Source organism: Mesoplodon bidens (assembly GCF_964165515.1).
Source record: "Mesoplodon bidens genome assembly, chromosome: 1".
NCBI classification, from domain to species: Eukaryota; Metazoa; Chordata; class Mammalia; order Artiodactyla; family Ziphiidae; genus Mesoplodon; species Mesoplodon bidens.
The window spans coordinates 165,748,943-165,775,624 of NC_138176.1; positions in this window are offsets into that span (position 1 = coordinate 165,748,943).

Here is a 26,682-nt window from a genome sequence, read left to right on the forward strand (position 1 = left end):
AAAATATCTGGGAGCAGTACCAACAAGCTTCCCTGAGTTGTATTTTAGACAAGTGGGACAAGTGAGGAAGGTACCTTTTGTGGCCTTGTTAATGTTTCCCCACCAATATTGATTCATGGATGCTATACTTTTGCCAGTAGACCAATGGTTTAATGCATGCACGTTGCTGAGAAGTGGGAATTTTAGTCTCCAGTAGGACAGGGTTGTTATTTGGTCCAAACCAGAGCTTTCTCTTTTTATCAAACCAACAACTGTTGAATTTCCACTCTTGTTTTTCCTTTTCTGGGTCCAACTGTTTGGCTTCTCTAGCCAGTTTTCTAAAGCTATCATTTGAGGAAATATCCCTTTGGACCATGACAGAGGTTTGGCTGCTGTTAGTTCCTTTTATTTCCTTGAGGAAATATCACCAAGGTGATTTCTTTTACTTCCCAGAGAGTCAAAGTTTAGAATGCTCTGGAATCTTAATAGCTAAAGTGGCAGGTAAAGTATTGCATCCAATGATTCCTGAACATACGGGTCACATTAAATTTTATTTCTGCTGAAAGTAAGGACGTCACATTGCTTCTACAATATTCCAAAATCATAAGCTACTTCAAAAGCATATCTACTATCTGTATAAATATTGGCAGTTTTGCCCTTGGCTACAAGCCCTTGTAAGAGTGTATAATTCAGCCTGTTGGGCAGAAGTAGCCATAGGTAAAGATGCTGCCTCAACAACATCAAAAGGAGTTGCAGTAGCACACCTGGCGCAATATTTGCCATTGTCACCTTTTAAATAAGAACCATCAGGGAAGCAGGAGAAGTCAGTTTACTCAGAGGAGCTTCCTGTAAATCATCACAAGGAGTCAGGAGGTGATCAGTTAGCGTTAAGCAGTCATGAGGAATTTTGTTAATGATGGAGGGGAGAAAAGTAATTAGGTTAAGGTTACTACAACATAAAAGGATTATGTGAGGAGTAGTTAACAAAAGGATTAATAGGAAGTGAGGCGGCTGACTGAGAAATGTTGAGTGTGAGGAGAATTCAGAAGGGCTTCTACTACATGAGATATAAAAACAGTTAAAGGGGATCCCACCACAATTTTCTAGGTGGTATTAATCAAAAAGGCAATGGTCATAGTTGGTCTATGGCAAGGATGGTATCCTCGAGCCACAGGGTCCAGTTACTGGTTGTGACACCCAATGGGTTGATGGTGGTCCCTGTGTTTTGGGGTGAGTACCCCAAGAGCATTCTCTTCCCTTTCATATACAAAAGGAAAAAGAATCTCATGACTGGGATGCCCAAGGGCATGTGGGTTCATCAAACTCTCCTTTAAGGCCTTGAGAGCTATGCTGTCCAGTTTTCCCCATAAAACTGGGTCAGGGTTGTTATAGCTTAGTAAAATATAGTGAGGTTTGGCTGTTAAGAGAGGAATTTGGAATCCAAGTTTGGCAATAACCATATAGCCCAAGAAAACTTCACAGTTGGCACTCAGTTTTGGGTTTGGGGAAACTTAAGACATCATGAAGTCTATCTGGGTTATGCCTAATTCTTTTTTTTTTTTTTTTTTTTTTTGTGGTACGCGGGTCTCTCACTGCTGTGGCCTCTCCCGTTGCAGAGCACAGGCTCCAGACGCGCGGGCTCAGCAGCCATGGCTCACGGGCCCAGACGCTCTGCGGCATGTGGGATCTTCCTGGACCGGGGCACGAACCCGTATCCCCTGCATCGGCAGGCGGACTCTCAACCACTGTGCCACGAGGGAAGCCCTGGGTTATCCTTAATTCTGATAGCAGATGCCCTAAATATCAAACCTGGGTTATAGAAAACTGAAAAATATTTTCGGTGACCTTATGTCCCTTTAAGGTTAAAGGCTTTAGCAAGTGGATGCTCTTCCTGTGAGAAGGCTTGAGAAGGAGAGCAAAGAAGCAAAATCCATATATTGCAACAAAATAGAACCTCTAGGGAACTTTTTATTATCCAGATCAGCCTTCAGGATTTGTGAGAAATACAAAGGACTCTCCGTGAAACCTTCAGGCATTACTGTCCAGGTGAATTTTTTATTTTCTCAAACGAAAGCAAAAGGTATTGGCTAGCTTCATCAACTGAAATATTAAAGAATATTATCTACGAACTGCATAGATCATTTATAGTAAAGAATTTACATCCAATGGGAATGGGTGCTAGTGAGGCAGGAGTGTTAGAAGCAACAGGGTGTCCAGGGATGATAGTGTGGCTTAGTGCTCAGAGATCCTCAACAAATCTCCACCCTTGGCCATAGGTTTTCTCACCAGTAAAATAGGGGTGTTACAGGGACTAGTGCAAGGGACAATGAGGCCTAGAGACTTGTAATCTTCTATTATGGACTTTATGCCTTGAAGTCTTCTTTACTCATTGGGTATTGATTAATTCTGGGAAGAAGTTTTGAGGGATCTATTTGAATCTTGACGGGAGGTGCACTGTGAATTTTGCCAATACCGGTTGGAGATTTTGCCCATAAGGAAGGTGGTAGCTGATTCAATAGGGACAGATGGTGACTGTTTTCAGAATCAGCTCTAATACCATCAAAGATGGAACAAATAAAACATGTGAAAGGGTCATTTAATTCACCTAGTTGGCTGATTGGATGACTACTGCCAAATTCTAGAATTGCTTCCCCTTTTGAGAGAAAGAAATTCTGGCATGATACTTCTCTAAGAAGTCTCAGCTTAATAAATGCATAGGGGCTGAGGAACTAAAGTGAAAAAACTGTGTATCTCTTAAAGGGTCTAAGAAAAATGGAATAGGCTCAGGGACAGAAACCTCTTGAGGTATATTAGAGATCCTCACTATTTGAACTGTTTTTGAACTCCAAGGCAGGGGCTGCTTTATAATAGTGGGGTTGAGCAGCCAGCGTGTGGCTCTGGTGTCAGTCAGGACTGGAGTAGATTCGTCCCCACTCTGGAGAAATGTCTCTCCAAGCTAATTAAGACGGAAGATTGGGAAGAGCCCCTGTACTTCCTCAGAGCCCGTCATTAGAATTGGGAGGGCATTAGAAAGGCTGGTTAGAAGGTTGAAAGTGCCTAAGGCACTTAGATTTGTAACAGTCCCTTTTCCAATGTCCTGGCTCTTTGCAATAATAGCAGAAACTAGAAGGATTTTGGTTCTGTTTAGGAACCTTCATCTGCTGGGGTTGACGATTAAGAATTTTGATGGTCTTCCACTTTGGTGACTTATCTAGAGTGTGGGAGAGCTGGTTCGCCAGATTCACTGAATCTGGAGTGGACACAGTTTGCCATTCCATCCTGGTCCTTTTTAATGAAGAGAAAAGTCCCGGTTCAGCCCATTAATAAGCATAGAGTTAAAAGCTATGTAGGTAGAATCAACACCTGAAGGAGCACCAGAATTTTCTTTAAAAATAATCTGCAGTTGATTGTAATCATCATGAACAGGTTCACAAGACTTTTGTGTGCAAGCCTGAATTTTGTTCCGAACAACAAGCTTTCAAAAAGCTCTAGGAATTGCTTGAAGAAGTTGCCTAGTGATTGCCTGGGCCTGGTCATGGAAGTTAGCGAGCTCTCCGGTCGTAATTCTAGAGATCTTCCAGGATTTTCCCAGTTAGTGTTTTTCATCCAATGCTGATCCTGGCCTTCACCAATAAGCATATGAACCAGCCAGCATAAGTCAGAGAGACTCGGCTGCTAAGTTTGAATGATTATATTAAGTGCCTCAAAAAATCGATGAAGATATTCAGTTACTTTGGGGAAATCTTTGACTATGGCTCCCAGTTCAGCTTCGGTCCAGGGAATATAAGAAATAAAGGGTTTAGCTTCTGGAGCCTCAGGAGGCTTATGTTTAAAGGGATAGGGTCTGACAAGTTCAGAGGAATAAGTAGTAGGAACAATTTCCGAGAAAAGGGGAAGTTCTGATGAGAAACTTAATACAGGGGAATTTAGGGTATAGAGGAGGCATCATAGGCAGTGAAGAGGAAGATAGCTCCAGCGGCAGAACCTGGCCATGGAGCCAAGGGAGAGACACAAGATTGTGCTGGAGGGAGAACCTGAAGCAAAGAAGCCAAGGAAAAGAGTCTGGGGTTTCAGGAAGCGTCTTATCTTTCTTTGTTGGTCTGCCTCAGTTAATCTTAAACTCTTATTCTTCAGAGAGGCAATTTCAGGCACCTGATAAAGTTTGGAAGCCTCAAACTATCAATCAAAATAGGCATACCACTCCGTTCTGGAAATGTTGAAGTTATTGTAATCCAGTTTGGTTTTAAGGAAATTAAGTTTGGGGATTTCAAACGTTCCCCATAATGTCCATTGATATTCTGAATTGCCTATGGTCAGGGTGGTCCATTTAGTTGGAAATGCACATGAGGAAAGACTGCAGTTTTTAAATGTAAAATCGGCCAGAGTCCCTGTAGGAGGGGTGCCCTCAAAATATTGAGATAACTGAAATTCCATTTCTCAGAAATTTTTCTCCAGAGTAAAAGAACAATTTTCAAACAGCCTAAACAGCTTACACCACAAACAGCTCAATTCAAACAGCTTGCAACTCAGCCTGCAAACTAATACCAGCCAGTTCTAAGGAAATAGCTTGGTCCTGGAGAAGCCAGGTCAAAGACTTTTTCAGCCAGTTTCCAGAGAACAGCCTCTATTCCGAAGGAGTGGGCTGATGGCTTCTCAGTCAGCTTCAGCTGAAATAGTTTGATCTGAGAATCACACTGAAGTGCCAAATGCATACTTGCATACAGAACAAGACCTTAACCAGAAAGAGAAAATGTTAAAATAGATCCTAAAAAAAAGTCTGGAGAGCTTCAAATGCAAAGAGGGAGTTAGCTTGGATCCAGGAGAAAGACATAGGTTTGAGCTCTAGGGTTGGCAGTGAGAGAAGCAGTGAGTAACAATGGGCTCAGCTGTGGATATTGTACCTGTTTGCTCACCAGCCTGGAGCCTTTGGGGGTCTTCCCTGTCCTTGTATGGGCCACCAAAATTTTGACCTAAAACAGATAGGCTGCCAGATATTTCTCCAATAAAGATGAGTATATTAAGGATCAGCAAATAATTACAATTTGGAATCTGCACCCATGGTGAGCCACATGCAAGTACTTGCAGGGCAAGGGCAAGAGAACTCTTTTATAGAGGGAAGGAGGAAGTTGGGAGGGCTGTAGTAAACAAAGAGTTCATGGCTTTTCATTGACTGAGTCCCTGCCGGGAAAGAAGATGAGTCTTTCTTTATCCTGTTGGGCTCCCTCCCTCTCTGTTCTCCTGACTCTATTTAATCGAGGTTTCCATTAATTTTTTTTTTTACAACGTCATCATAGTGTTTATTGCATAGTCCAGTGCTTGAAACATAGTAGATTCTCAACTAGCAGTTCCTGAGGAAATGAATGTGCCCTTGGAGGCTTCGCTGCTGCTCTCCTCTCTGCCTTGCTGGGACATCCCAATGGGTGAAGATCCCATGATGCCACCACCTTAGGCATGCTGCTGGGAATTTCCCACTTTCCCATTTGTTTCCTACCTGGCACAATCATACTCATTTTTCAGGCTCAGCTTAAATATCAATTTCTCTATTAAGCCTTTCTCAGATTTGTAGATCATTTCTCTCTTCCTGAGAAATTAATCTTTTCCTTCTGTGTACTTCCACACCCCTTGGTGAATGTAGTTTCCAGGTGCTTTAGCACTAAGGATTCATTATTTGGTTTATGTAGTATATCTTACTCTTTCATTACAAAGTGAGCTCCTTGAAAAGCCTTTTTTCATTTGATTATAGCATCAGCATGCATAGGAGACACTGTGAATTTTTATTCAGTTTAGCTGGGTAGAGAACTTGAAGGCAAGAAGATTAAGAACTGTTAACTCAATTGCACACATTGAACAGGTACGCCTGGATTTAAGTTTTAAGCAAAATGTATGGTTTGCCTTTCCAGGATGATACAATCATCTTTTTTTAATATAAATTTATTTTTTAAATTTATTTTTATTTTTGGCTGCATTGGGTCTTTGTTGCTGTGCACAGTTTTTCTCTAGTTGTGGCACACAGGCTTCTCATTGCAGTGGCTTCTCTTGTTGTGGAGCACAGGCTCTAGGCGCACAGGCTTCAGTAATTGCAGCACACGGGCTCAGTAGTTGTGGCTCGTGGGCTCTAGCACACAGGCTCAGTAATTGTGGCACACAGGATTAGTTGCTCCGCAGCATGTGAGATCTTCCCGGACCAGGGTTCGAACCCATGACCCCTGCATTGACAGGCGGATTCTTAACCACTGTGCCACCAGGGAAGCCCTGTTAGGATCATCTTTACTTCGTATTACTTCCTTCCTCTTATTGGCTTATCTGTCCCAAACATAAGGAAAATCCAGGTCCTTTTTCCCCAGGAGTTTTTGAGGGGACTGCAGACTTCAGATCCATGGATTTCTTGCCTCCAAAACTTCCAACATTCCAGTTAACAAACATGCATTTGAAGACCCTTTGTCCAAATCAAAGCAGTGATATAGATCAAGTTGCAGGAGAATGGGAGACTAGTTGTGGAAGGTCAAGGGAATGTTGTCCTCCTGGCACACAGAGCTTTAGAACACAGTGGGATGCTAGTTCTGCAACCCTTCCCAAATATACCCATTTGGTTACAGTATATTGTAGTTCCTGAGACACTACATCTGCTCACTTTAACAATGAATGGTTGAAATACGTGGTCCAGTATTTGAAGGTAAACACATTTCCCCACCTGTTTGCACAGGGTTTCTACAAAGACAAAGGCTAACTCTTCTTACTGGCACATTTCCTACCCCTAGCTCGAGTTCATCCTGTTGCTTTATTGTAATTTATGTTCCTCCAGGAAAATAAAAAAGACACTCCAGAAATTTTGGAAACCAATTTCTCAAGTTGCTTGCACCGAGAGACTCAACTGAAAAACTGTCCCACCATCCCTGACGTACCCTAACTCCTAAAAGAACACTATCTATAGCCCAGCTGGTCTCAACCCTCAAATGTGGAAGCTAATTATTGAAGTCACATCCTCCTTGATTTAAGATCTTTTAATGGACAGCTAGAAGCTTGGCCATCACTTCACACCTGCCATAGTGTCAATCAGTTGGAGGAAAAAAAACATTTTTATGTCAATCAAGAAATCCTTGGGGATGTTGTAACCTGTTATGATGCATTACCCTTTGACCGTTGTGACTTAAAGGCTCTGGCATTAAAGAGAATGTGCCAGAAATAATTAGAAGCTAATCTTAATTGTATTCACATATAAATGAAGCATTCAGCATGGGAGTGTTTATACTGTCTGCATGAGAAGGCTGAGGAGCCCACCTTCCTTGGTGCCACCATCAGCATCCCTATTAATCAAATGTAGTGAGTTGAGATTCAAAGTTATTGCCCTAACACTGCAAATATTTAACACCAGTGTGATTACTATTATCTTGTATTAATGTCCTGCCACAGGTGTTAACAAGGCCAGCATAGCAAACTGACTAATTCTCAATGCCCCAGCACCCTGTGGTGAAAGAGATGGATTCTCCAGGAAACAGCCATTGTGGAAAACAGCAATATATAGGGCTGAGGCTGGCCTTACACATCTTAGTGGTTACAAAAATGTCTCCCCAACCCCTTGTGAGTTATAGCTCACTAAGGTATGACACTGAATCACCTTATCTCTCCCAGTAACTGCTCTGTTGTGCCTGGGCTCAGGGGCATTCATCTGAATGACACCAACCTCAAAATCGGAATTTGGGCTTTAAATCTTGAGCGTGTGATGTTTTTCTTTATGCGCCAGATTTCAGAGAGCCCAAAAGAAGAGAGAGAATCACCAACACACACCTGGCTTGCACTTGTTCACAGCTCATCTTGGCCATTGCAACATCCTGTCCTTAGAATGACCTTACAGAAAAAAGAGAGCTAAAGGGAATAGCTACAAAAATGAGAATGGCTGAGGAGTAAATAAAACAACAGGAAGGCAGCCAGGGTCCGCAGTGCCCAGACTGAACTAGAATAAAACAAATTCATTATACTGTAAATTACTCGCACTATATGGGAGTCTATTATGAGGAGTTTGTGAGAACTGGGAAAGGGGGGGTGGATTCCAACTATATTCAGAGCCCGTGGACCACTCTAACATCTCCAGAGCCAGAGAAATCTAACTCCTGATGGATTGTTCACGACTGTAAAGGGTGAGGGGAGTACGTAAATTAAACCCTCAGGTAGCCCCATCTGTGGTGTGAAGTATAGTACAGGTCTGTGTTTTGCATTTGGGCTGAGAATGCCTGAGGATAATTTGCCATCCTCAGGGCCCAAAACAGGGCCAGCCAGAGTGTCTAGTGCTCAGTATATTTCTGTTGACTTCCAGAAGATTGTCCTGAAGTGTTAAAGCACTTAGAACATAGTAAATGCTCAATAAATATCAGTGATTCAGTAGCTGACCATCCACTTCCTGCACGGAAGCTTCCCCCCTCCACCATGGATGTATAATCCACGTGACAAGATATATGAGCCTTCTCATTCTCACATAAGTGCTTCATTCATTAATTCTCACTCCATGCATTTAACAAATATTCGTAGAGCAGTTCCTATGTGCCAGGCACCATCAATCACATGTTCTGGAGTCCATAAAAAGCTTTGGCATCAGATGGACCTGGGTCAAATCCCAGCTCTGTGATACTGAGCTTCAGTTTCCTCATCTGCAAAATCAGCATAATAATAATGCCTCCCTTGAGATACTGTGAGGATTAAAAGAACTTCTGTAGTGAGATATTTGGTGCAGACTTAACACATGGTAAGCTTTATAAATGCTTAAATAAAGCCTAGTAGTTTCAAGGCTTCACCTAAATCCAGGCATCACTGTGACCCTTACCCTGCTTTACACAGCCCTTGTTAATTCTGCTTTCCTCTGAACTCAATTAGTACTTACTGTCTGTTCTATCAAGTTTAGGTCTTGGCTTTTTGATTCACTTGGTAGCTTTTCTTCCTTGGCCTATTATTCCATGCATCTCTAACTTTGACTTTGCCCATGGAGAAATATAATTGCAGAGGAGCCCAGATGATGAGCAGGTTAGGAGCTGGGGACTGAGTCTAGATGAAGCTCAATGCAGGAAAAAGCTCATCTTGACAAAGGTAGAGTGAAGCTTGATGAAAGATAAAAAGAATCCTTGCAGGGGAAAGCAGGATGAAGCCCAGAACAGAGAGGAACAGTTGTGTACCTGATGGCTATCCCAAAGGGAGTTGGCATATTCTATAGTGTGAGGAGTCCCCTAGAGCATGGGGACTCTCTGGGGGGAAGTTGTGTGAGGACAGAGGTTCACAACACCTGGATGGGGAAAGAGAGTTCCCATGTGAATTATGGGGCACTCAGCATACTTGGGGGCCATCCACAGTCATGTTTACCCAATTTCTTCATCCCTAATCTTTAACTCTTGTTGGATATAAGCAACTTTAGTTTCACTGGTAGGAAATCAAGGTCCCACAGTGACTCTACCTCTGCACTTCCTGAGACCCTTGGCACATCTGGATGTCCAGTCATAGGCTGGGATCCAAGAATATAATTCTAAAGAACAGACTGATAAAAGTAGAGAAACAGCAGCAAAAAAGTAACAGAAGGAAATTAGAAAGAGGCAGTTATGGCCCCTGAATTTCACTGTTGTTTTTATTTTTAATTTTTAAAATAAATTTATTTTATTTTTATTCTTGGCTGCGTTGGGTCTTCGTTGGTGCATTCGGGCTTTCTCTAGTTGTGGTTAGCGGGGGCTACTCTTTGTTGCAATGTGCGGGCTTCTCACTGTGGTGGCTTCTCGTTGCAGAGCACGGGCTCCGGGCGTGCAGGCTTCAGTAGTTGTGACTCGTGGGCTCTGGAGCGCAGGCTCAGTAGTTGTGGTGCACAGGCTTAGTTGCTCCGCGGCATGTGGGATCTTCCCAGACCAGGGCTTGAACCCGTGTCCCCTGCCTTGGCAGGAGGATTCTTAACCAAGGTGCAAACCCGGGAAGCCCAAGCCCCTCACTGTTGTTTTAAAAGTGGGATTCTTAACCCTCTGAAATTGTGAGCAGTTTTATGTGGGCATTTTTTTCTCTAAGAAGAGGGTCAGTAGATTTCATCAGATTCTCAGAGGACTGTGAGTTACCCTTGCCTTGCTTTGCTCAGAGGAATGATGTGGGATGGTCTATGATCCCTTCACATCCACTGAACATTCTCAAGGGCTGCCACTGGGGGCAGGAAGGGAAGGACAGAGAATATAGGGCCAGTTCCACCCCAACCCACCCTACCCCCAACTTCAGTAAGAGCAATTTTTTTTTTGCGGTACGCGGGCCTCTCACTGCTGTGGCCTCTCCCATTGCGGAGCACAGGCTCCAGATGTGCAGGCTCAGCGGCCATGGCTCACAGGCCCAGCCGCTCCACGGCATGTGGGATCTTCCCGGACCGGGGCACGAACCCGTGTCCCCTGCATCGGCAGGAGGACTCTCAACCACTGCACCACCAGGGAAGCCCCAGTAAGAGCAATTTTTAAAACTTATTTTTTCATATAGAAATAGTTTTACACTATACAAAAGTTGGAAAAAATAGCTAGAAAAAATGAAGAGTAAGATTATCTAGCTGAAGAGGGACCTCTTGTATCCACTTCCACCTTGTAGGCAGGCATCCTGTAACAGAGGGCCTAGTGTGACTCAGTGTCCTTGGCTTCATCCTGGATTGCAACCACACAACATACTTTATGCTTCATTGATTTCCCAACTGATGACTCCATTTCTCATTACCTGTTTTCATTCTTGCTATGTGGACAATGTGATACTTATTGAAGACTACTGAGTGGCATATGAAAAATATTTGATTAAATCCTAAATGAAAAAAGTAAAACCCAATTATACAAAAGCTTCCTGAGAAGTAATGAATAAAAGGCAAATTATTTGAGATGTTGCACATCTTTATGATTCTCCTGGTTATTTCTGGTGGCTACAAGATGGCTGCTGCTGCTCTAGCCATCATATCTACATTCCAGCAGGAACAAAGTAGGAGGAATGAGAAAAGCATATTGCCTAAATCAAGCAGCAAAATCTTTCCTGGAAATCCCACAGCATGATTCTACACATGTCCCATTGGCCAGCACTTTGACACATGACCAGACCTGGCTGGAAAATAGATAAAGAAAAGGAGGTTAGAAATGGGGTTGGGGCCAGCCAATCCATAAGTGCTCCAGGTGGTAACTGAAAAGTCACCCTAACTTTTGGTCTTGAAATAGTCTATCACAGTAACCACTGAATTAAGTCAGGCCAGACTATAAAGAGAAATTTTCTTCCTTCCTCCCTCCTTTCCCCTCTTCCCTTTTTCTCTCTTCTGTATTGTAAAATCTAAAATTTCAAGCGCTGCCTTGACAACTTTGAGCCTCTTTCGGCCCCAAATGCCGAGCTGTGAGTTTCCCTGTCCTTGCCCCACCTCCCCAGCCCAGCAGGAAAGCCTCCCTCCCTGACAATTTCCCTGATCAGCAGAATCAGCTGCGCCTTAGCTGGTCTTCAGCCTAATGGGTTTCACCTCCCCATCAAATCGTGAAATTATTCAAACAAGCCAATCACATCCCTCCACGTGAACGAAGGGTTACCTCACTCTCTTCACCACAAAGCCTGAATCCCACAGTCCCTGCTGGTTTTCTCTACTCCCAAGTGCAGTCCTTGTGTGGTCCTGCTTGGCCTGAGGTGTCCTCCCCTTCTCTGTGAGTATTTATGGCTAATAATCTGTCTGGTGCTGGGTGCTCAGCCACCTACTATTTAGGGTGGAGGATTCGTCCCACGTCAATGGGGTGCATAGGAGTTGCTCAGAATACCCGTACTGGCATCACAACAGTGAACAGATATACTCAGGCCTTGCCCTCAGCTGGCTTACCATCTTGTGGGAAAGATATTTACTTGTATTTTGTATTTGCTGCTCCAAATACTGGTGTAGAGTACTATGGGAGCCTGTGGTGGGACAAACAAATCTAGAGCGGAGTGTATGTGTGTATGTGTGTGTGTGTGTCTGTCTGTCTGGAGCAGAGAAGTCTGGGGTGAGAGTGAGTTACCCAGGCAGAGGGATTAGTATAGTGAGAAGGGGGGATTTTTAAGTTCAGTGTGGCTGAAGCTGAGTTTGAAGAGCTGAGAATAGAGAGGGGAAAGTTCAAAAGAATTGCTTGAAACAGAAGCTGGAGAGGGACCCAGAGGCCAGGTCAAGGCAAGCCTTCTCAGCAGAGTGAAGAAGTTCAGGATTTCATGAGTAAGCCCTGGTTTGCTCCCTTCAGCAGGAATACATGGATGGACATTTGCTTTTGGAAAGACCTCTATGGCTTCATTGTGGAGGACGGGAGATCACCAGGATAGGGAACTGAAGAAAATCAGGGAGGCTGTGGCAGTGGTCTAAGCAGAGGGGCAGAACTTTACTGGAGGGGCTGTCTGTGAGGTCATGGACCGCAGAGGCAGAGAAATCCGTGGCCTCTTAGTGTGACTTTACATTCAAGGGTTTTTGGTTTTACCTTATAAGGGGCAGGGAAAGGAAAGTTACCTGCTCACATAGGACAAGGGTTCAGTTGCTCATGGTACAAGTTTTATATTAGAACTCTCTGCATCTGCAAGTAAAAGAAAAATACAATTCCAGTGGCTTACGCAAACTGGACCTGTGTTTTCTTCCAGAGAAAGGTGGTTGGTTCAAAGAAATCAGAGCAGATACTGCTTTTGGAGTTGCCCTCATTGTCCCAAAGTGGCTACAGCTGCATCCATTCTGCATTCAAGGCGGGAGAAAGGGTAAGTGGGAAATGCTGTGCCAGCTTTATGTGACTTTATGTATCCTCATAGCAGGAAAGAAAAATATTTTACGAATGACCTTTCCCAAAAGACTTTTGCTTATTCCTCACGGACGCTGGCTGCCCCTAGCTGCATGGGAAGCTGGGATGGCAAGTATCAGTTTTCAGGATTCTCTAGAAGGAGGCAGAAAGCGAGAAGGGTGCTGGGAATGGCGATTCAGCAGCCAATCAATGGTGTTTGCCACAAGTGCATTACAAGCCCGGGTTATATTGGAGGGGAAAGGGGAAGCTGTGGAGACCAGCACGTAGCAGAGGTCAGTCACAGTCATGAATTTTATGAAAGGTTTGCTGGGAAACTACATTTAAGAAAATATATATGGTGACTACGATTCCCCTGACAGCACGACCAAGTGATTTGCAAGGTACTTGCCTTTCATGGCCCTGGTTCCAAGTACTGTCACTCACTTTCATGTCAGACACTTGAGTTGTTTCAAAATCACCAGGCTGGCCCACTATAAAATTACATACACGTGCACACGCAGACCCTTTAGGAGCCCCCAGCGTATGGTGAGAAGCGTGCTTGTTCTTCTGATGGCTGTGGCATCAGCCCTATGGATTTGTTTGGGCAAATGTGCTTCTTTGTAAGACTGGAACTCCAGGAAGATTAAAACTACCCTTTGCCCCAGGTCTCTTGCCGTAAGCCTGGAGTCTAAATTCCTTGAAAGCAGTTTTATGCCCATGGTATCATGATTCTCATGGCAATCCTGCAAAGCAGGCTTTTAGGCCCAAAGAAATGAAATGATTTGCTTGTGACCATCTAGTAGTGTGTAGGGGTCAGCAGCCTGCTCCAAAGGAAGACTTCCGGGATACAAATCCAAGCTCTTTCTTTCTTTTTTTTTTCTGCGGTACGTGGGCCTCTCACTGTCGTGGCCTCTCCCATTGCGGAGCACAGGCTCTGGACGTGCAGGCTCAGCGGCCATGGCCCCCGGGCCCAGCCGCTCCACGGCATGTGGGATCCTCCCGGACCGGGGTACGAACCCGTGTCCCCTGCATCGGCAGGCGGACTCTCAACCACTGTGTCACCAGGGAAGCCCCAAGCTCTTTCTAATTCTGGGTGATTCAAAAGACTTTCAAGGTAGCAGCAAAGCAAGGTCGCTGAGAAATGAAGGAAGACCAGCAATGGTGAACTTAATTATAATTCTAGTTTAGGAAAATCTGGAAAAAAAGCTGTTCTGTCTGTGTATGTGCTAACAAAGCACCCTGAAACTTAGTCACATAAACCACCAATTATCAATATTTTATTACGTTCATGTATTCTGTGGTTCAAGAACTCAGATCACAGTGGGGATGGTCTGTCTGCTCTATGATGTCTGGGGCCTCAGCTGGGAAGAGTTAATGTCTGTGGGTTACTCCATAACTGGGGACTGAAGACTTTCAACTTACGTGTCTGGCTCCCGGGCAGGGGTGACTCCAAGGCTGGGCTCAGATGGGACTATTGACTTAAGCAGCTATGTACAGCCTCTCCAGGTGGCTTGGGCTTCCTTTTTTTTTTTTTTAATTTACTTTTTATTGTATATTAGAGTACAGTTGATTTACAATGTTGTGTTAGTTTCAGGTGTACGGCAAAGTGATTGTTATACATATATGTATATCCATTCTTTTTCATATTCTTTTCCCATATAGGTTTTTACCGATTATTGAGTAGAGTTCCCTATGCTATACAGTAGGGGTCCTTGTTGATTATCTATTTTATATAGAGTAGTATGTATATGTTAATCCCAAACTCCTAATTTATCCTTCCCTCCACCTTTCCCTTTTGTAACCATAAGTTTGTTTTTGAAGTCTGTGACTCTGTTTCTGTTTTGTAAATAAGTTCATTTGTCTCATTTTTTTTAGATTCCACATATAAGTGATATCATATGATTTGTCTTTCTCTGAATTACTTCACTTAGCATGATCATCTCTAGGTGATATCATATGATTTGTGATATAAGTAAGTGATATAAGTGATAAGTGATATATAAGTGATATCATATGATTTGTCTTTCTCTGAATTACTTCACTTAGCATGATCATCTCTAGGTCCATTCATGTTGTCTCAAATGGCATTCTTTCATTCTTTTTTATGGGTGAGTAATATTCCACTGCATATATGTACCACATCTTCTTTATCGATTCCTCTGTCGATGGACATTTAGGTTGCTTCCATGTCTTGGTTACTGTAAATAGTGCTGCAGTGAACACTGGGGTGCATGTATCTTTTCAAAGTATGGTTTTCTCCAGATATGTGCCCAGGAGTGGGATTGCTGGAGCATATGGTAGTTCTATCAATATTTTTAGTTTTTTAAGGAACCTCCATAATGTTTGTACCAGGTTACACTCCCACCAACAGTGTAGGTTCCCTTTTCTTCACACCCTCTCCAGCATTTACTGTTTGTAGACTTCTTGATAATGGCCATTCTGACTGGTGTGAGGTGATACCTCATTATAGTTTTGATTTGCATTTCTCTAAGAATTAGCAAGGTTGAGCATCTTTTCATGTGCTTTTTGGCCACCTTTATGTCTTCTTTGGAGAAATATCTATTTAGAGCTTCTGCCCATTTTTTGATTGGGTTGTTTGTTTTTTTGATATTGAGCTGCATGAGCTGTTTGTGTATTTTGGAGATTAATCCCTTGTCAGTTGCTTCATTTGCAAATATTTTCTCCCATTCTGTGGGTTGCATTTTTGTTTTGTTTATGATTTCCTTTGTTTTGCCAAAGCTTTTAAGTTTCATTAGGTCCCATTTGTTTATTTTTGTTTTTATTTTTATCACTCTAGGAGTGATCCAAAAAGATATTGCTGCAATTTATGTCAAAGAGAGTTCTTCCTACATTTTCCTCTAGGAGTTTTTATGGTATCTGGTCTTACGTTTAGGTCTTTAATCCATTTGGAGTTTATTGTTGTGTTAGGTGTTAGAGAATGTTCTAGTTTCATTCTTTTACATGTAGCTGTCCAGTTTTACCAGCACCACTTATTGAAGAGACTGTTTTTTCTCCATTGTATATTCTTGCCTAGTTTGTCATAGATTAATTGACCATAGGTGCATGAGTTTATTTCTGGGCTTTCTATCTGGTTCCATTGATCTATATTTCTGTTTTTGTGCCAGTACCTTACTGGTTTGATTACTGTAGCTTTATAATATAGTCTGAAGTCAGGGAGCCTGATTCCTCCAGCTCCATTTTTCTTTCTCAGGATTGCTTTGGCTATTCGGGGTCTTTTGTGTTTCCATACAAATTAAAAATTTTTTTGTTCTAGTTCCATGAAAAATGCCATTGGTAATTTAATGGGGATTGCACTAAATCTGCAGATTACCTTGTGTAGAATAGTCATTTTCACAATATTGATTCTTCCAATCCAAGAACACAGTATATCTTTCCATCTGTTTGTGTCATCTTAAATTTCTTTCATCAGTGTCTTATAGTTTTTAGAGTACAGGTCTTTTGCCTCCTTATGTAGGTTTATTCCTAGGTATTTTATTCTTTTTGATGCAATGGTAAATGGGATTGTTTCCTTAATTTCTCTTTATGATCTCTTGTTGTTAGCGTATAGAAATGCAAAAGATTTCTGTGTGTTAATTTTGTATCCTGCAACCTTACCAAATTCACTGATTAGCTCTAGTAGTTTCCCGGTAACATCTTTAGGTTTTTCTATGTATAGTATTGTGTCATCTGCAAACAGTGACAGTTTTACTTCTTTTCCAATTAGTATACATTTTATTTCTTTTTCTTCTCTGATAGCGGTGGCTAGAACTTCCAAAACTGTGTTGAATAAAAGTGGACATCCCTGTCTTGTTCCTGATCTTAGAGGAAAGGCTTTCAGCTTTTCACTGTTGAGTCTGATGTTAGCTGTGGCTTTGTCATATATGGCTGTTATTATATTGAGGTAGGTTACCTCTATGCCCACTTTCTGGAGAGTTTTTTTTTTATCATAAGTGGGTGTTGAATTTTGTCAAAACCTGTTTCTGTCTCTACTGAGATGATCATATGGTTTTTATTCTTCAATTTGTTAATGTGGTGTATCACACTGATTGATTTGAAGATACTGAAAAATCCTTGCATTGCTGGGATGAATCCCACTTGATCATGGTGTATGATCGTTTTAATGTACTGTTGGGTTTGGTTTGCTAGTATTTTGTTGAGGACTTTTGCAACTAAGTTCATCAGCAATATTGGCCTATAATTTTCTTTTTTTGTGGTAATGTTGTCCTGTTTTGGTATCAGGGTGATGGTGGCCACATAGAATGAGTTTGGGAGTGTTCCTTCCTCTGCAGTTTTTTGGAATAGTTTCAGAATGATAGGTGTTAACTCTTCTCTAAATATTTAATAGAATTCACCTGTGAAGCTGTCTGGTCCTGGACTTTTGTTTGTTGAGAGTTATTCAATCACAGTTTCAATTTCAGTACTTGTGATTGGTCTGTTCATATTTTCAATTTCTTCCTGGTTCAGTCTTGAAAGATTTTACCTTTCAAAGAATTTGTCCATTTCTTCTAGGTTGTCCATTTTATTGGCATGTAGTTGCTTGTAGTAAACTCTTTTTTTTTTTTTTTTTTTTTTTTGCGGTACGCAGGCCTCTCACTGTCGTGGCCTCTCCCATTGTGGAGCACTGGCTCTGGATGCACAGGCTCAGCGGCCATGGCTCAGGGGCCCAGCCGCTCCACAGCACGTGGGATCTTCCCAGACTGGGGCACGAACCCGTGTCCCTTGCATCGGCAGGCAGACTCTCAACCACTGAGCCACCAGGGAAGCCCTGTAGTAAACTCTTTTGATCCTTTGTATTTCTGTGGCTGCAGTTGTAATGTCTCCTTTTCCATTTCTAATTTTATTGATTTGATCCATTCCCTTTTTTTCTTGTTGAGGCTAGCTAATGGTTTATCAATTTTATCTTTTTAGAAAACCAGCTTTTAGTTTCATTGATCCTTTTTATTATTTTCTTCATCTCTGTTTCCTTTATTTCTGCTCTGATCTTTATGATTTCTTTTCTTCTATTCACTTTGGGGTTTTTTTGCTCTTCTTTCTCCAGTTGCTTTAGGTGTAAGGTTAGGTTGTTTATTGGGGATTTTTCTTGTTTCCTGACGTAAGATTTTATTGCTAAAAACTTCCCTCTTAGAACTGCTTTTGCCATGTCCCATAGGTTTTTGTATCATCATGTTCTCATTTTCATTTGTCTCTAGGTATTTTTTTTATTTTCTCAGTGATCCATTGGTTGCTTAGAACATATTATTTAGCCTCCATGTGTTTGTGTTTTTTACAGTTTTTTTCTTATAGTTGATTTCTTATCTTAGCATTGTGGTCAGAGAGGATGCTTGATATGATTTCAGTTTTCTTAAATTTACTGAGTCTTGCTTTGTGGCCCAGCATGTGATCTATCCTGGAGAATGTTCCATGTGAACTTGAAAAGAATGTGTATTTTGCTGCTTTTGGATAGAATGCCCTATAAATATCAGTTAAGTACATCTCGTCTAATGTGCCATTATAGGTCTGTGTTTCCTTATTGATTTTCTTCCTGGATGATCTGTCCATTGATGAAAGTGGAGTGTTAAGGTCCCCCACTATTAATGTGTTACTGTCAATTTCTCCTTTTATGGATGTTAGTATTTGCCTTATGTATTTAGGTGCTCCTATGTTGGGTGCATATATATTTACAATTGCTATATCTTCTTGGATTTATCCCTTGTTCATTATGTAGTGTCCTTCCTTGTCTCTTGTAACAGTCTTTGTTTTAAAGTCTCTTTTGTCTGATATGAGTATTGCTACTCCAGCTTTTTTAAAATTTCCATTTGCATGGAATACCTTTTTCCATCCCCTCATTTTCAGTATGTATGTGTCCCTAGATCTGAAGTAGGTCTCTTGTAGACAGCATATATATGGGTCTTGTTTTTGTATCCATTCAGCCAGTCTATGTCTTTCGGTTGGGGCATTTAATCCATTTACATTTAAGGTAATTATTGATGTCTATCTTCTTACTGCCCACTTTTTAATTGATTTGGATTTGTTTTTGTAGGTCTTTTTTCTTCCCTTAGTCTTTTGTTCTCTTCTCTTCTGACTCGATGACTATCTTTATTGTTGTGTTTTGGGTTGCTTTTTCTTTTGTGTGTGTGTAGCTATTATAGATTTTTGTTTTGTGGTTACCAGGAGGTTTTGGTATATATATGTACAAGATTGTTTTAAGTTGCTGGTCTCTTAATTTCAAATGCATTTCCAGTATCCTGCATTTGTACTCCCCTCTTCTCATGATTGCTGGTTTTGATATCATATTTGTGTGTGGATGATTTCCTACCTTTATGTTTGCCTTTCCTGTTGAGCTTTCCCATTTGCAATTTTCTTGTTTTTAGTTGTGGCCTTTTCTTTTCCGTCTTGAGAAGTTCCTTTTGCATTTGTTGTAAAGCTGGTTTGGTGGTGCTGAATTCTCTTAGCCTTTGCTTGTCTGTAAAGCTTTTGATTTCTCTGTTAGATCTGAATGAGAGCCTTGCTGGGTAGCATATTCTTGGTTGCAGAGTTTTCCCTTTCATCCTTTAAATATATCATGCCACTCCCTTCTGGCCTACAGAGTTTCTGCTGAAAAGTCAGCTGCTAACCTTATGGGGATTCCCTTGTATGTTATTTGTTGCTTTTCCCTTGTTACTTTCTATATTTTCTCTTTGTCTCTAATTTTTGTCTTTTTGATTAATATGTGTCTCAGTGTGTTCCTCCTTGGATTTATACTGTATGGGACTCTTTGCACTTCCAGGACTTAAGTTAGTGTTTCCTCTCCCACGATAGGGAAGTTTGGCTATTCTCTCTTCAAATATTTTCTCAAGCCCTTTCTCTTCTCCTTCTGAAACCCCTATAATGCGAATGTTGGTGCATTTAATGTCATCTCAGAGGTCTCTTAGGCTGTCCTCATTTCTTTTCATTCTTCTTTCTTTATTCCATTCCACAGCAGTGATTTCCATCAGTCTGTCTTCCAGCTCACTTATTTGTTCTGCTGCTTCATTTATTCTGCTATTGATTCCTTTTAGTATATTTTTCATTTCAGTTATTTTATTGTCCATCTGTTTTTTTGTTCTTTAAAGCTTATAGTTTTTTTTTGTGTGTGTGTGGCACATGGGCCTCTCATTGTTGTGGCCTCTTCCGTTGCAGTGCACAGGCTCCAGACGTGCAGGCTCAGCGGCCATGGCTCACGGGCCCAGCCGCTCCGTGGCATGTGGGATCCTCCCGGCCCAGGGCACGAACCCACGTCCCCTACATCGTCAGGTGGACTCTCAACCACTGTGCCACCAGGGAAGCCCCAAGCTTATAGTTCTTTATTAAACATTTCTTGTATCTTCTTCAACTGTGCCTCCATTCTTTTTCTGAGATCCTGGATCATCTTTACTATCATTACTCTGAAATTTTCCCCCCAACAGATTGCTTATGTTCATTTCTCTTAGTTGCTCTTCTGGGGTTTTATCTTGTTTCTTTGTCTGGAACTTATTTCTCTGCTGTCTCATTTTGTCTAACTTTCTGTTTTTGTGATCTCCATTCCTCAGGCTGCAGGATTGTAACTCTTGGTTCTGGTGTCTATGCCCTGGTGGGCAAAGATGGTCCAGGTTCTAGTTCAGGCTTTCTGGTGGGAGGGACTGGTGCCCACCCACTGGTGTTTGGAGCTAGGACCTGTCCCTCTGGTGGGCAAGGTCACGTCAAGGCGTGTGTTTATAGGTGGCTCTTGGCTCAGGATGACTTTAGGCAGCCTGTCTGCTGATGGGTGGGGTTGTGTTCTTACCCTGTTGGTTGTTTGGCCTGGGGCATCCCGACACTGGAGCCTGCAGTCTATTGGGTGGGGCCCAGTATCCATGCCAAAATGGCAACTTTCGGGAGAGCTCATGCTGAAGAGTTTTCCCTGGGGCATCCATTGCCAGTGTCCTTGCCCCCACAGTGAGCCACAGCTGACCCCCACCTCCCCAGGAGACCCTCCGAGACCTGCAGGTAGGTCTGGCCTAGGCTCTTATGGAGTCACTGCTTTGCCTTGAGTCCCAGTGCATATGAAAACTCGTGTGCCCCCTGCAAGAGTAGAGTCTCTGTTTCTTCCATTCCCATGGAGCTCCTGCACTCAAGCCCTCCTGGCCTTCAAAGCCGAATGCTCTGGGGGCCCATCCTCCCAATGCCAGACCCCGAGGCTGGAAAGCCTGATGTGGGGCTCAGAATTCTCCCTCTTGTGGGAGAACCTCTGCAATATAATTATTTTTCAGTTTGTGGGTCACCCACCAGGTAGGTATGGGATTTGATTATATCGTGAAGGTGCCCTCCTACCATGTTGTTGTGGCTGCTTCTTTGTCTTTGGGTGTAGAATATCTTTGCTGGTAGGTTTGAGTCTTTATTGTTGATGGTTGTTCAGCAGTTAGTTGTGATTTTGGTGTTTTTGTGAGAGGAGGTGAGCTCAAGTCCTTCTCCTCTGCCATCTTGTCTCTTGTTCCTGGGTTCAGTCATGTATTCAGTCCAGATGGCCTCAACAACACCTTGCTCTCTCAAGGCTGTGTCCTTGGGACAGCTCCCACTGAGGGAACAGTGGGCAGAAGGACATTCTAAGTCAGGGGAGCGTGTGAGGTACTTCTGAGTGTGCGGGACCTGCCTGCAGATCAACTGGCAGTCACGTCCTCTCCATGACCTCTTATGAGTTGCCAGGCTGCAGCCCCAAGTACTCCATGGCAAGAGCCTGGCTTGGGCTTCCTTGCAACATGGGCCTTAGGGTAATTGGACTTTTTACATAGTGGCTTAGAGTTCTACATGATTGTGTTCCAGTGAACAAGACAAAATCCGAGTGGCCTTTTGGAAGTCACATAGTGTCACTTTCACTGTACTATATCAGTTGAAGTAGTCTCAAATCCATCTAGATTCAAGAGGAGGGGATTCCTCCTGATGAGAATTGTATCAGAGTATTTGCAGCTGTGTTTTAAAGGCAGTGCAGAAGCCAGTCTATACTAGTTACTTTTATTTTGAATTGATATTGAGGATGAGAAATGCATTATACTTTTCAGAGCTTTTTATTTCTAAATGTATTTATCTGGCCCTAATACTATCACTTACTAACTGTGTGACCATGGAATCCTACCTAATGTCTCTGAATCCCATTATCCATATCTTTAAAATGGAGCTAATACTTATACCTACCTCACTGGGCTTCTGTGAGAAGGAAATGTGACAATGTCTGCAAAGGGCTTAGCAAGAACATAGTCCACATTTATTCAACACATACATTTAGCATTTATGTGCCAAGCTCTGTTCTAAGTGTTTCACGAAGATTACCTCATTTAATCCTCATTTACCTCTACAACGTAGACAGTGTTTTTATCCTTATTTCAAGGATGAGGAAATGGAATGCTCACAAAACACGTATGTGAAGACCAGGACTTGCACAGAGCAACCTGGCTCTGGGGTCCATCCTCTCAACCCCTCTGATGTGCTGCCTTTCAGTAGATAGTACAGATGTGAATTTAGGCATGCATATATCATTTCTTGAGCACCCACAAGTAATAGTATGAGCCCAGGAGTTTGGTTTGTACAAAGAATCTGTTCATCTGGAACAGGGGTCTGCAAATGATGACCGTGGTCCAAATCTGGACAGTCTTATTCAATGTGTATTACTCAAGGCTGCTTTCTTGCTATCACAGCAGAATGGAGGAGTTGTGACAGAGACTGTGTGGCCTGCAAAGCTGAAAATATTTATTATCTGCCCCTTTGTTTGTTTGTTTGTTTGTTTGCGGTACGCGGGCCTCTCACTGTTGTGGCCTCTCCAGTTGCGGAGCACAGGCTCCAGACACGCAGGCTCAGTGGCCATGGCTCACGGGCCCAGCCGCTCCACGGCATGTGGGATCTTCCCAGACCGGGGCACGAACCCGTGTCCCCTGCATCGGCAGGCGGACTCTCAACCACTGCGCCACCAGGGAAGCCCGATCTGCCCCTTTGTTGAACAAAGTTTGCCAAGCCTTATTCTAGACCTTTTACCTGAAACAATGCTTTATCCCGAATTTCTTGGAATTTCAAACATGTTGAACCTTGTCCTCATCCTTGTTAATTCCTTACTTAAGAAGTAGCTATAATAATATATGGCAGCCATTGTTCTAGACCCTGGAGCTATTTGGTGAATGAGAGAGGCATGGTCCTTGCCCTCAGGGAGTTTGTGTTCTGCTGGAGGGAAATTAAAAAAAAAAAACACCAAAAATCAGTCAAGCAAAACCAAATGATTGTAGATTATAATGACTGCAATGAAAGAAAGAAATAGGATAACAGGTAACTGAGGTTAGAGAGAGGATTTCTTATAAATAGAAGCCATGGTGGGTGGGAACTCTATTACTGCAGCTAAGAGCATCCCAATAAGGAGGTATGTGGAGAGGACAAAGTATGAAATTGTCATCTCTGAGAGTGGAAGAGAAAGTTTATTAGGAAGTGTGGGAGGATGGATGCTCAGTGTGGAGTGCCCACCTCAGGATGTGAATTGAAAGTGAATGGTCAGCCTGACTGAGTGATTTTTCCCTTCTGCAATCTGAAGCAACTTGGATGCAGACGTGGAGAAAGCAGGAATGAGTTCAACAAAAGTTGAGGTTTTGGAGGATAGCAATAAGTGGAAATGAGGGGAGAGATGAATGGGCATATTTAGCCTGGAGACAGATTTTGTTTGGCTAGCCCCCTTTATTAAAACTAAACATTCGAATGACTTTCAATGGAACACAATTTGGTTCACCATGTCCCTACACATTCTTGCTATGTTCTGTCTTGCCTGTTTCACTTGTTTATGTTTTCTGCCTGACCCCGTAAACTTCTGAGATTGCAAACACTGAATTATAGTAATAGATGACAGGCTCTTACCTGCATGAGGAGAGAATGGTAGGACAGAAAACTAAAGGATTATGAGAGAATGGTAGGATTAATGAATTGGAGACTGAACTTTTGATGAGGTCAGATGAGAGCTAAGGAGTTATTAAAGTGAGGACTGAAAATATAGCACAGTCTCAAGAATGGAATATTAAAAATCAAGATTCTGAAGGTAGTAGACTGATTTTTACAAGGTAAAGAGTGTGACACTGGGAGAGAGTAGCTGAGGTAGGGAGAACCAAAATGTTACATGCATATACAAACATATACATGAAACACGTGCATAGAATGTTCATATATACACATCCATAAATTCATACACACAGGCTGGAAATGCTTTTAAGAGGCTACCTGGCATTCAAATTTAAGAAAATATCTCCACATAATGAGGATGTACTCTTTTATGGGTTTTCTAGACACATGATGAAAAGAGTCATTAGGAAACAGCCCAAATGCAATCAGCCAAAGGCAAGCTTAGGCTAGAACACGAGAAATCCATTTTCTGACAAAACAACTTTTCTTTCTTCTACAGAAAAAACAGGGTAAGTGAATTATTAAAAACATACCTTGGGCTTCCAGAGACCCCAAAACAATGACTGCTGCCTAGGCTGGTGTCTCCCCATATATCTATATACAGGTTTCCCCCACTAACTGAAAGAAGAGCCATGTTATGAAACTTTTCATAAGCCAAAATGGTATAAAGCAAAATAGCAATTACCTTAGGACACCTCTTGCTAACTGACACACCAAATAAATGGAGATGAAGCACAGATGCTCACACACACAGTTCAGAGCTATGGGGGATTGACACTGAGATGTGGAGTGTTGTTCCCGGAAGAGCTTGGCGGTGCCACTCTCACTACTTGGGGTGAGGGATGCCTCTATAACGGCCCACTGCAAAACAAATGCTGAAGCTCTTTGTGTTTTTCACCTTTTCCATAAAAGCAAAAATCTTCAGATTTCTTTCAGTTTGAAATTGGTACTAATGTAGGTCTTTCCTAAATGTAAAGTGACGTAAAGCAAACTTTTAAAAAGTGAGGGATACCTCTATATCTCAGCACTGGTGTCTCCAGGCTATTGGGTGGAGCCAGGTCTTGGTGCCAATGAGCTAGAGGGAGGAGTCCAAGATGTCGCCCAAGTGCTGGCTTCCTCCAGATGGTAGAACCAACTTCCAATTATGGCTGATGCCAGTGTCTATGCCCCCAGGGTAAGCTGCAGCGGCAACCCCCACGCCCCCCACCTCTCAGGGAGACTCCACGTTCAGCAGGTAGGTCTGGTCTAGGCTCCTATAGAATCACTGCTTTTACCCTGGGTCCTGGTGCCTGTGAGATTTTGTGGGTGCCCTTTAAGAGTGAAGTCTCTCTTTCCCCCAGGCATGTGGGACTCCTGAAATTAATCCCTGCTGGACTTCAAAGCCAAATGCTCTAAGGGCGCATCTTCCTGTACAGGACCCCCACGCTGGGGGAGACCAACATGGGGCTCAGAACTCTCACTCCTAAGTACAGGGAGAACCTCTGCACTGTAATTATTTGTTGTGTGTTGCCCACCTGGAGGTATGGGACTTGATTTGATTATATCGCGAGTCCCCCCGTCCATCTCATTGCGGTTCCTTCTTTATGTCTTTAGTTGTAGAAGATCTTTTCTGGTAGGTTTCAGTCTTTTTCATCAATGGTTGTTCTGCAGATAGTTGTGGTTTTGGTGTGCCCATGAGAGGAGATGAGCTCAGGGTCTTTCTACGCCATCTTGGTTCTGCACTTCAGCAAACTTCCTTTTATTGTGTAAAGTAACATATTTTTTAAATTCTGGGGACCAGAATTTTGTAAACATATTTGTGGGGACATTATTCAGCTTACCACAATAGCACAGATATAAAATTTTACAGTAAGTTGACACTTTTAAACTTTAAAGTAAATTTTCAAGGCAAGTAACTGAGCTGACTTCATGATTCTTGAAACCCTTAACCACTTGCTGGGCATAAAACTGTCAAGAGTGTATTATGAGGATTTAATTGGTGAAAGCTGGGCTATGAGTCCTAAGTAGGAAAAGAGACGAAGTGTCTGCTCCATTACTTAATATCTTACGGGAAACCACCCGGGGAGTAGATGTATGTCCCCTGGAGTTTGACCACTGTTAGATCCATGTCTGAGGAATCTCAAAGAAAGGACTGTGGCTGCTGACCTAAGCATCAGGGTCAAGGGAAAGTAAAGGTCTGCATTTGAAAATAACCCTGCACCCAACAATGCATGGCATCGTGTGTTTCCTATGGGCCCACGGAAGGCCATCAGAGGAAAGAGTGCGAACCTGGGGCCATTTAAGAATTCTACCATTGAGTATCACCTAGGGTGGTGATAGGATTCCAACAGAGAGGAGCCTGGGAAGAGGAGTTCTCCAACAAAATAAGGCTGGACAAAGGCCTGGAGGAACAGGTATATTCTCACCTCACAGGATTTCAGTCAGAGGAACAGAAAACAACTATAAGAGAAATCATCACTTTAAACTCCATTCTACCTGCCCTGTGAAGGGAAAGGAATCCTTCTTTAGAAGAAGTTACTACCAGCTTGCCTCTCTACATTTTTGTTATATATTTATAAAACAAATAAATTGATGGAATTGGACATGAACATGTAAAAAGGTGCTCGATATCATTATTCATCAGAGGGATGCAAAATAAAACCACTATATACTATATATATACTACTATATACCCCTGAGAATGGCTAAAATTAAAACAACTGATAATATCAGGTGTTGGCAAGGATGTAGAACAAGTAGGATACCTTATGTCTGGGAATTCCTTGAAGGTCTATGACTGAGAATTGGGCTGTACTTGCACAAGACAAGATTATTTGTAAGTTCCCAAAGAGCAGGTTCTACAGTGATGAGAATAAAATATTTGGTAAATTATTTGGAAATATTTTCTAAAGTAAAGGATCTATATACACTATAACCCAATAACTTTACTCTCTGATATGAAGCCAATAGAAATGAGAGCTTATATATGTCAAAAGTAATGCACAAGAATAATCATAGAAACTACAATTAAACACCCCCATCTGGAAGCAACTGTTGTGTCCATCAAGAATGGAATAGTAAATAACGTGTGGTAAATTCAGACAATGGA